Here is a 13,421-nt window from a genome sequence, read left to right as displayed (position 1 = left end):
GCAGAATTGGCAGCAGTGGATTTGAAAAGGACGGTTGATCAGCAATGGGCAGACGTTTGTAAAAATAGTTCATGGCTCACAACAAAAATATATTCCATTGAGAAAGAAAGATTCTGGGAAGAGGATAAATCAACCAAGGTTAACCAAGGAACTGAAGGATAGTATTAAATGGAAAGAAAAAAAATGTGGCAAAGATTAGTGGTACGCAAGATGGTTGGGGAAGTTTTAAAAACAAACAAAAGATGACCAAAAACAAAGAGGGAGCAGATAAACTCTGAGACAAGCAAATAAAATAGAAATGGACAGCAAGATTTTTAAAAAAATATATTAAAAGGGAAATAGAGGCCAAAGTGAACATCGGCCCCTTAATGAAACTGGAGAAGTAATAATGGGAAACCTGGACATTTCAGAGGAGTTAAACAAATACTTTGCATCAGTCTTCATGGTGGAAGACACTAACAACATTCCAAAATAAATAAGGAGGAAATAAATATAATAACAATCACAAGGGAAAAATTATATGGGAAACGAATGGGGCTAAAGGGACGATAAGTTCCCTGGACTTGATGAATTGCATCCCAGGATATTAAAGGAAGTAACTGCAGAGATAGTGGATACATTAGCAGTAATGTTTCAAGAATCTTTAAATTATGGAAAAGTCCCAGAGGATTGGAAATTTGCCAATGTAACACCTTTATTTAAAAAAGGAGGGAGGCAAAAAAACAAGTAACTACAGGCCATTGGCCACTTCTGTCATTGGCCTTCCCACCTATTGGGAAAATGTTAGTCCTTTATGAAGGATGTAATAGCAGAGCATTTAGAAATACATAATAAAATCATCAGAGTCAGCATGGCTTCATGAAGCGGAAATGACAAATGGCAAATTTATTAGATTACTTTGAAGTGGTAACGAGCAGGGTAATTGAAGGGGAACCAGGAGATGTAATATACTTGGATTTCCAAAAAGCGTTTTAATAGGTACTGCACAAAAGGCTACTTAATAAGACAAGAGTCCATGGTGTTGGGGTTAGTATATTAGCATGTATAGAGGGTTGGCTGATAGAAGACAGAGAATTGGGGTAAGGGGGCGTTTTCAGAATGGCAAACTGTAGCTAGTGGAGTGCCACAGGGATCAGTACTGAAGCCACAATTATTCAAATATATATTAATGACTTGGATGAGGGAAATGAATGCACTATTGCCAAATTTGCGAATGACACAATAATAGGTGGGAAGGCAAGTGATGAGGATGACGCAAAGAGTCTAGAGAGGGATATAGACAGGTTAGGTGTTGGGCAAAAACTTGGCAGATGGAATATAATTTAGGAAACTGTGAAGTTATGCACTTTGATAGAAAGAATAATGGAGCTGAATACCATTTAAATGGAGAAAGACTCCAAAAAATTGCAGCACAGAAAAATGTGGAGGTCCTCATGCATAAATAACAAAAATCTAGCATGCAAGTTCAGCAGGCAATTGGGAAGACAATGGAATGTTGGCCTTTGTTTCAAAGGGAATGGAGTATAAAAATAGGGAAGTCCTGCTGAAACTATACAAGGCATTCGTGAGACCCACATCTGGGATCTATTGGCATTGGAGGCAGTCCAGAGAAGATTCACTCGGTTGATCCCAGGTATGGGAAGATTTTCTTATGAGGAAAGGCTGAGTAGTTTGAGCCTCTACTCACTGGAATTGAGAAGGATGAGAGGTGACCTTACTGAGGGATATAGGATTCTCAATTGGCTTAACAGGGTAGACGTTGAGAGGATATTTCCTCATGTGGGAGAGTCTGGGACCAGGGGAAATAATCAAAGAGTAATGGGTTGCCTATTTAAGACAGAGGTGAGGAGAAATTTCTTCTCTCAGGGAGTAATGAATCTGTGGAATTCATTGCTGCAGAGAGCTGTAGAGACTGGGTTATCAAATATGTTCAAGGCTGAGATAGACAGATTTTTAATCAGTAAGAGAATCCAGCGTTATGGGAATAAGGCGGGAAAGTGGAGTTGAGGATTATATCAGATCAGCCATGGTCTCATTTAATGATGGTGTAGACTTGATGGGTCAAGTGGCCTCCTTCTGCTCCTATGTCTTACGATCTTATGTACTGGCTTACTGTTAAAGCCGGTGTTTAATTTCAGAAAAAAATTCTAACACAAGCTGATATCCAGGTACTTAGTGAGCCTCAGCACGCAAGTATAGCTCCCTGATCTTTTATCAATCAGATCAGCGTACCTGCTGCCTGACAGCAGTGGAGCATATACAATTAAAAGCAAGATAGTGGTGGAGAATTAAAAAGTAGGAAGAGGCTTCACAAATATTCCCATCCTCAATGATGGTGCAGCCCAGCACATCAGTGCAAAAGTCAAACCTACCCTCTTCAGCCAAAAGTGCCAAGAGGATGGTCACAGATGCAGTCTGCAGCCAACCCAATTCAATTACCCCACAAGATCTCAACAAACAGCTGAATGCTGTTTGAATACTGCACAGGCACTGACAACATCCTGGCAGTAGTACTGTAGACTTGTACTTCAGAATGGGCTGCATCCCGAGCCATGCTGTTCCAGTACAGTTATAACACTGGCATTTACCTGACAATATGGAAAGTTGCCCAGGTAAGATCTGTCAAAAGAAAAACCACAAGTGTGAGAATGATACTGATCAAACCTCTGAGATTCGGAAGTGTGTTAATGCATGTGTACTAACAGGGATATAAGGTAAACCTGAGAGATTTTGTTGCGTGAAACTGTCGGGAGTTTTGTAGGCCGGAAAATAGCATAAGCCATACCCATGTTTACATCACCACTTTATCACCCCTGTTCCAAATTCAGTAGAGAACCCAGATAGAGAAAATGGCAATGAAGGCAATGGAACGCCTTATAAACCCCCAAGAATTCCAGGTCGCAGCGACCAGTAGAGCAGGACAGTGTCCCGTATGGGAAGAGGAAATCAGAAAGTACCTCAAAGGGAAAGGATGGCCCCTTTGGAGCGAATTCTGCGCAAATGATGAAACAGGTCCCAGGAGTATTGGACATACTTGGTGGGAGAACCTGTCAGAGATCCACAAGAAGAGCTTAGGAAAGCTCGCAAGACGATGGCAATCGTGTCCTGCTTGGCACAATTGCGAGGCACAGAGGAGGTCGTTAGGATGCTCCGTAGAGAGATAGAGGAGAGAGACAGAAATAGTGAGGGAGATGTGAGTGAGTTTGAGAAGGAGAATAAGGATTTGAGAGAACAGTTAGCAGCAAGGGACAGAGAGGTGGATGATGTCAAGAGGACACACCAGTCTTGTCTCGCCCATTTGAGTAGTTTCCAGACCCTATATGATAAGGCCTACCAGGACATGCAACGTGCGGTCTTGTTAAGACAAGAAACTGAGCAACAGGTAGAGAAATTGCAGAAACAGTGCAATGATTTAAAAGCAGCCCTACGAGCGATCCACACTGCCACGACGGAACAAAGGCAGAGCTCAGAAGACCATGCAAAGTGCCGGAAGCAAATTGCAGAATTGCAATCTCTGCTTTCTGTCCAGAATGGGTTTCAAAGTACGTTTGGACCCCAATTAGACCAGGAAAACGGCCCCGATTGGCAGGAGTTAAATGAAACTGTCCACAGATACGTACATGGGGCATGTACGCAAGAAAAACCCAAAAAGAGAAAAGCACCCCAACCCCCGACTGAACAGGCAGAACACACCCCCATGAACCCTGTAACCACACACCGCAGTGCCGCAGCAGAAGGAAACGCAGATTTCCTATACACAACCCCGTTAACCGTAACACAATTACAGGACGCGTGTGGAAAAATTACACCACATCAGACCCCCACCAGTTTTTCGCTCGAGTTAAACAGCAGGCTACCATGTATGGCCTGGACGAAAAGGAGCAAGTGAAGCTCACAGTTTCAAGCCTCGACCCTTCAGTCGTGGCAGCCCTTCCCGACCTACAGAATGTAGGAGGAGGCACACTCCAAGAGATGCACACAGCAATCCTAGATGCGATCGGCTATAACAGAGGAGACCCCGTAGAAGGCCTAAACAAGTGTGGGCAAAAGAAAACAGAACACCCCACAGCGTTTGCTGGACGCTTGTGGATACATTTTATTGCGGTTTTCGGAGAATTAGCCCGCGCCCATTTGTCCGCAGATAATATGGCCAAATGGACTTGAATCCTAGTCTCTCATGCGACAGAGGCAGGACAGAGAGCTTGCGCAAATTACGACCCCTCAGATGAGGCCCACAATGAGAAATGGGTTTTGAAAAGATTGTCCTGCCCTTGGGAACAATCCGTCCAAGGCAAAACCACATTTGCAAAACCCGAGGAAGAGCAGGCAGACATGAATCCAGGTAAAGCGCACCAGAACCCCGCATGGGTAAATGAGGGCAGGAACAGCCCACAGCAGCCAAATCCCAGGAATGTTACAACTGTGGACAATTAGGGCACTTTGCACGAGAGCGAAACATGCCTCAAAAGCAGCAGAGAAACCAACAGACAGGCACCCTAAATAAGAATAGGGCAAAGCCAATCCGTAGCGTTAGCACCTGTTCAGAGAACACAGACATGAATGGCACCGACTGACGGTGTTCGGGCTCCCCAACTTGGGTCTGCGACACCTTTGGGACAGGTCCGGTAGACTGTTCGTAGCAGGCAAAGTCCGGGGACATCCCGTAGAATTTCTTTGGGACACAGGAGGGTCCCGCACCACACTCAATTCCACCACGACGTTTCAGCGAGACACGTGGCCCACAACAGACACCATCACACTCAGCAGCTTTACAGGTCATTTACAACAAGGACACATCACAGTCCCTGTAGCGATACAAATCGGGAACATTACAACTAAGCACCCTGTAGTTTTGGTAGATCTACCTCAGACGGCTGAACACATCCTTGGAATCGATTTTATGAGCTCCCACAACCTCTCTTTTGATCCAGTTAATAAATGTGTTTGGAAAATGGCAAAGGCAGCACGAGCCCCTGCCACGCTCACAGTTGGAGACTATGGAAACAGGATTAGCTCAGTAGGAGACTTCTGGTTCGACCCTCGAGTCATTAGTGAGGACAGACAGGTGAGGTAAGTCCTGCAGCAACACAAAGCAGCATTTGCACAGCACAAGCACGACTGTGGCAAGATAGCTGGCTTGGTGAACATTACAGGTCCCGACCCCAGACCCCAAAAGCAGTACGGTTTTCCCCAAGAGGCAGTGGGAGAAATCACCAAAGTAATAGAGAGTCTGCTTGATCAAGGTGTACTCAGATCAGTAGCCTCCACAAATAATGCACCAATTTGGCCCGTCAGGAAACCCGATGGATCATGGCGACTGACAATTGATTACCGAGAACTGAACAAAGTAACCCCAGTAGCAGCCCCCACCATAGCCATGAGTCCCTTGACCATGCTCAAACAGGAACTCCAGTCAAAATTCTTTTCGGTGTTGGACATTAGCAACAGCTTTTGGTCCATTCCATTGGATAAAGCGTGCCAATATAAATTCGCATTCACATTCCAGGAACAACAATATACGTGGACGTGACTTCCACAAGGCTTCCACAACTCCCCCTCCATTTTCCACCGACAGCTGGCAAATGGACTAGCAAAATTTTCCCGCCCCGATTGTCTGGTCCAGTATGTAGATGACTTGCTACTACAGACAGACACAAAGGGAGAGCACATTTCGCTTCTCGCCAAACTCCTAGCGCTCCTAAAAGAAATTGGATGTAAAGTCAACCCCAAGAAGGCCCAGATTTTGCAGGAAAAAGTGATTTACTTGGGTACAGTAATCACACGTGGTAAACGCAAGATCGAGCAAAAGAGAATTGACTCGATCGTCAAATTTCCCCTTCCCCATAATATCACAGACTTCCGGTCATTCTTAGGACTGGTTGGCCACAAAAGCAGCGCCCCTATCCGAACTTCTCAAGAAGCAGGCACCTTGGGAATGATTCCCACAGCACATGGATGCCGTGGATGCTTTAAAAAAGAGCCCTCAGCACAGCCCCCGCATTACAGGTCCCAGATCCACTTTCCCCGTAAGCAATCGAAGTTGCAAGCACCGACCGAACGCTTTCGGCCGTGCTCCTCCAGGAACGCCATGACCAATTACGGCCCGTGGCATACGCCTCACACGTTAGATCCTGTTGAGCAAGGATTTTCTGCCTGCGAAAGGCACCTGCTCGCAGTTTTTTGGGCAGTACAGTACTTCGCCTACATTACAGGACTCAACCCCATCATCATTCTCACTGAACAAACCCCAACACAGCTATTATTAGACGGTCGACTTAAAGATGGCACAGTCAGCCAAATCCATGCAGCCCGTTGGACCCTTCTTTTACAGGGACGGGACATTACAGTTAAAAGAACCAAGATCCACACTTTCCTAGCCGATAATTTGCAATATGCAGGTACCCCACATGAGTGTGAGATCATCACCACAAAACACAACATTTATACCTAAGTCAGCTCCCAGGAAAAAAGGTAGTACACCCCAGAGACCCCAGCCCACAGACACGTGCGCAACCCTGAAAATATATGTGGATGTCTCCTCCACAGTTTTGAACGGAAAGAGAATCACCGGTTGCGGCATTTATGTAGAGGATGCGCAGGGACGCGCCCTTGATGAGATTTCACTAAAGTTGGCAGGACATCTCAGCTCACAGGCAGCCATAGCTTACATTGTAGACCACCCTGACTCATTTCCGACCCCAGCAGACATCAATTCGGACAGCTTATATGTCTGTAATAGTTTAACGGAATTCCTAATCCTGTGGGAAACTAGAGGATTCGTTTATGCAGATGGAAACCCCTACCCTCAGCCCCATTACTCCGACATATCCCAGAGACAGCTAAAGATAGGAAATACGGTATAATTAAGGTTTGCAGTCATCACCGTTCTTCTCCCACTGGTAACGTTAAAGCAGACGCCCTAGTGAAGGCAGATTCCAGACATGGTTACTTTTGGAACCCCCCTGAGAGCACCCCAGTACACGTGGTTCAGCTCTCACAGACCAACATTCAGGACCTAGCAAAGGCCCAGAAGGATGATGAAAAACTCAGGGAAGTTTTAAAAGGAACCTTTCCAGCCCCGTATGACAAGTTTAAGAACGCAATCACCACAGACGACGGTGTGATTTTGAAAGAAGGCATTTATGTATTTCCCAGCCAGGAGAGGAACCAGATTATTTGTCAGTTCCATGACAATCATGGACACCAAGGCATTGAACCCACCCTAACCCACCTCAGACCTCTCTGCTGGTGGCCTGATTTAAAAGCTGATGTTACTCACTACATCGAAAATTGCTTGATCTGTGCCCAGAACAATCCGGACAGATATGCAAGAAAGGCTGTTAATGGCCTCTGGACGAATTTGCAGATAGACTACATAGGACCCCTACCCCCCTGCAGAAATGGTTATAAGTATGTGTTGGTGGTTTTCGAGAACGAATACGGCCAAGACAACAGCTAAAATACTATCACAACACATCTTTACAAGATGGGGCCTCCCACGCAGTATAGAGTCCAATCAAGGTTCCCATTTTATAGGACGAGTAATGAAAATCATCCTCACAATTTTCGGAATTAGGTAGAAGTTTCACATAGCCTACCACCCCCAGTCAAGCGGCATTGTAGAGAGGATGAACAGAACTCTAAAAGCCACTCTCAGGAAAATGGTGCAACAGAACAACAGCACCTGGGATTCAGTTCTCCCATTTGCTTTAATGTCCTTACGAAACACGGTATCCACGTCCACAGGATACACCCCCCACACCCTCATGACCGGATGCCCCATGAAAGGGACAGAGTATTTATTAGGGCTGGATTTGGCCAGCCCCGCAGTCACCGCCCTCACACATGAAAATGCTGCACAGCAGCTTACTGAGAACATAAAGGCAGCCCAACTCGCAGCAACTGTGAGACTTGGGACCAGGAGGAAACAAAGCAAGGCTTTTTTCGATAAAAAGGTACATGCCACCGAGTTTGTAGTAGGGCAGCAAGTGATGCTTTCCCTCTGCAACCCCAGTTCATTCCTTGCCCCCAAATTTTCTGGACCGTACTCCATTTTGGACAAAGTAAGCCCCTCGGTATACAAGATCACATATCCCAATGGTAAGTCTGCGTGGTTTCACATAAACCAGCTCAAGGCTTATGGCTCGCAGAACAACCATTCACACCACATCTTGCTCGCAGTAGCAAACGAGCACGCCCCGCCCACATATGACGTATTCCTACCCTCCCCCAGCCTGTCCAGTCCGTCCTCAGACACATCTTCGACTCCACCCCCAAAGGCACGACTCCGCCTCTCCTTTCCTTCAACCAGCAGCGACAGCGACAGTGATAGCATCAACAATGACGACAGCCACAGCACACCACGTTATAATTATACCCCTGCACCAGGCCCCACTCCCAGAGAATCCAAGCATGATTCCAGTGACCCCTTTGAAATCACGTACATCAAAGCCCCTGACCCAGACCCACCGCCCGACGATTACGGATTAAAACCTAGCAGCTCCAACCTCGACACACGATTCTGGCACCGAGACAATTCGTTCAGGCTCATCCGGAATGATGAGATGGACCCCAATTCGCGCCAAGCAGCTTTAGCCAAACTACTTCAGTCAAGAGTATGGCAGCCGGGAGAAGATGATGACATACAGTCTGACTCCCACCAAACAAATCCCTTTGCAACCCTGTTCGCTACTGAGCTTGACTGCCAAGCCAGAGAAACTTGTGTTGTTGCTATTTGTACAGTTTAAAGTGTTGTAGATTATGGTTGATTGTTTGAGTGAGGATAGTTTATTGAAGATAGTTAGAGGTTCCAGTTTCTTTTATTTTTGTATTGCATGCATGAATGTCATAGCTCAATCGTAGAGTTTTATACTGATGTATGGAAGTAAAATGATTTTAGGTAAAAATTGTGTTTCATAGGATAGGGCAGTGTAGAGCCCGTGAAGTGCTTATAGGTGCCCCGCTTGGTCAGAGTACGAAGACGACGCGTTAATGAGATCTTTCACGCTTCGCGTTGTGGATCACAAGGAGGGTGTGCAGCCATCTGGGATGGCCACTTCCCGATTACAAAAGGGGCACTTTGCAAAGATTGCAGGGAAAATGGACAATACTGAGAAAGCAAGCAGGTGCAGGGTTTGTCTGTTGATTGGAGCCGCAGTTGCCAGACAAGACCGAAACTGCAAAGCCATTACCATACTAATGAGCCATCTCCGGGGACAAAAGAGTAACATTTAAGTAAACGATACCAAGGCAGACACCCCGGCGCCAGAGGAGACCAGAACAAAGCAGGCCAGCGGCCACCTAGGACACACCCAGCCATCAGGGCACCCACCTCTTTATTGGAGGAAATCGATAGGAACGATTGAGAAACGGCCCAATTAATTGGGGCCAAGTTCAAGGCCCGCCCAAAAGCGTGCAAAGCCCCTTTGGGTATAAGAAGGATCGCCCAAGAGAGAATCGTTCCCTTAGCTCCGGCACTCACCGAGGAGAGACCTGCCCAACAGCTGCACCAGAACAAGTAAGTCTAAGGTCAATGCAGGCTACTAGACAGACGACCGTAGCTGTTCCCCTTCACCACTTCGACCCCAGCAGCCTCAGAACCAAACAGCGGCCATTGTTCCTCTGACTGAGTGGGCGCCCGAAGCTAAGTATAGCTTTAGCAGTAGTGATAGTTTAGTCTGTAGTATTTGTGCATGATTATATTTAACTGTGTGTGTAAATAAATAAACATTTGACATTGAACTAACTAACTGGTGTATCGAGACTTTGATCAGTATTCGGTTTGAACCTTGTGTCGGTATCGAAAGATACCTGGCGACTCTAGTGCAAAACATAATTAGAATTAAGGAAGGCGACCATATTGACCGCCATATTCAGAGCCAAATAAAGAGAAACACAATTAGCAACAAAGTGTGTCAGGCTGGCCTTAATTCGTCAACAATGAAGTGGCTGAGGAGCCATCTGATTTTCAATTGCTGGCCTCTCAAGAAGAAATGTGTGACGAACAGTTGAAAACCATCCAAGTGGCATCATAGTCTCATTGCAGTGCAGAGATACTGAAGACCATTGTTTCAAACAGAAAATAAACATTTTATAATTTGTTTACCAAATGGATGGATGGAGCTATTGGCTAAGGGAGCAAACCTCACAAAATCTGGAGTGGACTCCCCTTTGGCCATTGGCGTTCCTCTCATATTAGTAGCGTCCAGCAACTCCTGCAACTAGCTAGGCGCCAGATGGATACAGGCTCTCGTCTTTTCCCTGGATACCAGCCCATGAGGTGAGAGGTGGGAAAAGATGCGAGGCAAGTCTGTGAATCTTAAAACCATACATAGGTTACTGTCACAACATTGTAACTGCATTGTTTAAAAGAAAATTCCATTCTTAAAGTTGCAAAGCCAATGCGAAGAGTTCACAGGGCAAGCCCTTAATCCATGTCATTGCTTGCTCCAAAAATCAGTTCAAATTCAAATTGAATTCAATTCATGGTCCCCACAAGAGAGACGTACAAGATCCAAGCTCTCAAGCAAAGACATTACACATCATCTTGGACTTGATCTAATTCTTGATCTTAGCCAAAAGGCCATGCATGCTGGTATTGAAAATCCTTCAAGACATTTTAAACACAACATTTTAAAATTAAATCACACTGGATATTAACTGAACATATTCAATCTCAGAAATATTGGATGAGTTATGGTAGCAATCCTTGTGTGAATCACCAGAGCCATCAGACAGTTTTTTGGATTATACCATTTTATTTCTCAAAAGGGCAAAGATACCTTTTCTTGTATTGATCACTGTAATGGAGATAAACAAAACTCCACTTTATTGTCACAAGTAGACATACATTAACACTGCAAAGAAGTTACTGCGAAAAGCCCCTTGTCGCCACATTCCACGTCTGTTCAGGTACACAGGAGAGAACTCAGAATGTCCAAATTACCTAACAGCATGTCCTTCGGGACTTTTGGGAGGAAACCGGAGCACCCGGGGGAAACCCACACAGACACGGGAAGAACGTGCAGGCTCCGCACAGACAGTGACCCAAGCCGGGAATCGAACCTGGGACCCTGGAGCTGTGAAGCAACAGTGCTACCCACTGTGCTACCGTGGTTGAAAGAGAAACTAAGCCCCCCCCCTTCCCCCTCTAAGATGTTCCATCTTCAAGCCTACCAGTGAAACAACGTCTGGGTAGATCAACTCTAGGAACCATTATAATGATTGAAAAATCTCTGCATCTTGAAGGTCACCATTTCAGCTAAAGTACAACATGATTATGAAACATTAGGCTTCCATCAAAATAGAGACAGGGTTAAATTTGATTTTTGCAATTACTGTTTTATCTTTATCCGTATGTAGTTTTGTATGCCTGATGGTGTGAGTGAGACATCACAGGCTGGATTCTCCGATCCTGTGCCGCCCCCGTACCGATTCTCTGCCCGGTGGGCACGGATTCTCTGCCCCCGGCTTTACCTGCTTTACGGCTGCAGAATGGCTGAGTCCGTGTCCGCGCATGTGCCTGTGGTGGCCACCCCGTGCAACATGGCGTCGGCCGCACTTGGACCCGGCCTGTCAAAAGCTGTCCCCCTGTAACCAACCCCACCACCCCAGGCTACCCCTCATCAGTCCCCCCAGTGGACCAAAGACCCACCTGCCAGTGGAATGGACAATAATGAATCCCATTGAAATGAATCACTGTTGAACCTTTAAGACTTGAATTGCTACTTATGCAGTGTACAATTACGTTAATTATGTAAGGGCATTTTTACTGATTTAATTGTTACAATTATCTAGTGGAAATTAAGCTTTATCAGCCACAAAAAGCCTCATACCTTTCAATTATTACCTTTAATTATACACAACATAATCAAGTCACTAAAGTTCCTAAATTAATATGGCAGAAACTAAAGAAAGATACAGCAAACAGAGATAAGTGTATATTTTATGTCATATACCCTGTGCTGCTTTATATAGATCCTAACCTCTTTCTCAATTCGCCATTTGACAGCTTATACCTAAGCTCGGCTAATAATTTGTTGCAATTTTGAATTTTTGGAAAATTTGATTTCATTCACGTAATGCACAACTCATATTAATACAAATTGTTATGGCTGACAAAGAATTATAGTCAAAGCCTTATTCACGTTGAATAATAAGCAGACAAAGGTTGAAATAAATATTGTTTCATACTTTCTTCCATTTAGGTACAAATCTCTATTTCTAACTACCTATTGTTGAATATAAATATGAAAACAGAATATGAATATAGGGCTGCACGGCGGCACAGCGGTTAGCAGTGCAGTCGCACAGCGCCAGAGACCCGGGTTCAATTCTGGCCTTGGGTGACTGTGTGAGTTTGCACATTCGCCCTATGTCTGCATTTTCTCCCTGTGCTCTGGTTTCCTCTCACAGTCCAAAGACGTGCAGGTTAGGTGAATTGGTCATGCTAAAATTGCCCCTTAGTGTCCAAACATGTGCAGGTTAGGTGGAGTTATGGAGTTGCGGGATGGGGCAGCGCTCTGGAAACTGGCAGTGTGTTCTTTCAGAGGATCATGCAGATCTAATGGGCCAAATGGTCTCCTTTTGCACTGTAGAGATTCTATGAATACTCATTGAAAAACCCCCTCATTATTTGTTTTGAATGTACATTGACACTCAAAATAGCATAAAGATTCTTGTAGTATAAAGCAACAGTTTTATTTTTGCAAACTCTTGGGCATGCTGTTCGGGCCCGATTGGGTGGATTGAACACAAGTGCCTGATGCCAGCCAGTGTGCCAGTTGGCTCACCCCATTCCCAGCACTGGCCACGACTGCCGAGGCAGGATTGGAGCCAGCAGGACTTCATGTCCTCAAGAGGCAGGTGGTCAATCAGGCTTGTTGGGAGCATTGTTAACAGTCATTAAAGAAGCCCGATTGGAATTTCCCAATCCATAGGCCGGGATTCTCCGAGCCGAAATGGCGTTCGGCACGGGGGCGGAGAATGGGGCCTCAGACCCGTGATCGGGTCCGACGCTGTTCCCCGGCGACCGTAAAATCGGTGCCAGTCGCGCGTCCCCTGTGAGTTACAGAATCGCTGGGCGAAGAGGCCCGTTGATGCCGGCGTGATACATTCCGGTGTTTACGCGGCATCAACACTTAGCAGGGCTTTTGGAGAATCCCGGTCATAGTTTTCTAATTCAGCCTCCAATTTCTTGTACTAGCTGTTCAATTGACACAAGGTTGTCAATTAGCACTACAATGGAGGGCCTGCGTTCCACACAGGCCTACTGGCCCCTCCCTACCTTCCTGGCTGCAAGCCACAGGCCATTCTGTGCAGAGGTTCCACACCACCAAGTTCTCTCCTCCTCTCCGCTTCCCTACCCCCACCTGACAACACCCAGCACACCCAGTGTTAGGGTCTGGCTGAAGGAACTATTT

At 45.8% G+C, this 13,421-nt stretch overlaps 1 protein-coding gene across 1 annotated transcript in view; it reads right to left on the bottom strand.

The window, feature by feature from the left end:
* LOC140406652 (low-density lipoprotein receptor-related protein 1-like) overlaps positions 1-13,421 on the bottom strand; it is a 1,475,832-nt gene that overhangs the window by 1,131,474 nt on the left and 330,937 nt on the right. The gene's annotated exons all lie outside the window — the stretch shown is intronic.

This window comes from Scyliorhinus torazame, chromosome 2 (assembly GCF_047496885.1).
Source record: "Scyliorhinus torazame isolate Kashiwa2021f chromosome 2, sScyTor2.1, whole genome shotgun sequence".
Classification (NCBI taxonomy): Eukaryota; Metazoa; Chordata; class Chondrichthyes; order Carcharhiniformes; family Scyliorhinidae; genus Scyliorhinus; species Scyliorhinus torazame.
The sequence above is the reverse complement of the archived record's forward strand: the minus strand, read 5'-3'. Positions and strand labels throughout refer to the sequence as shown.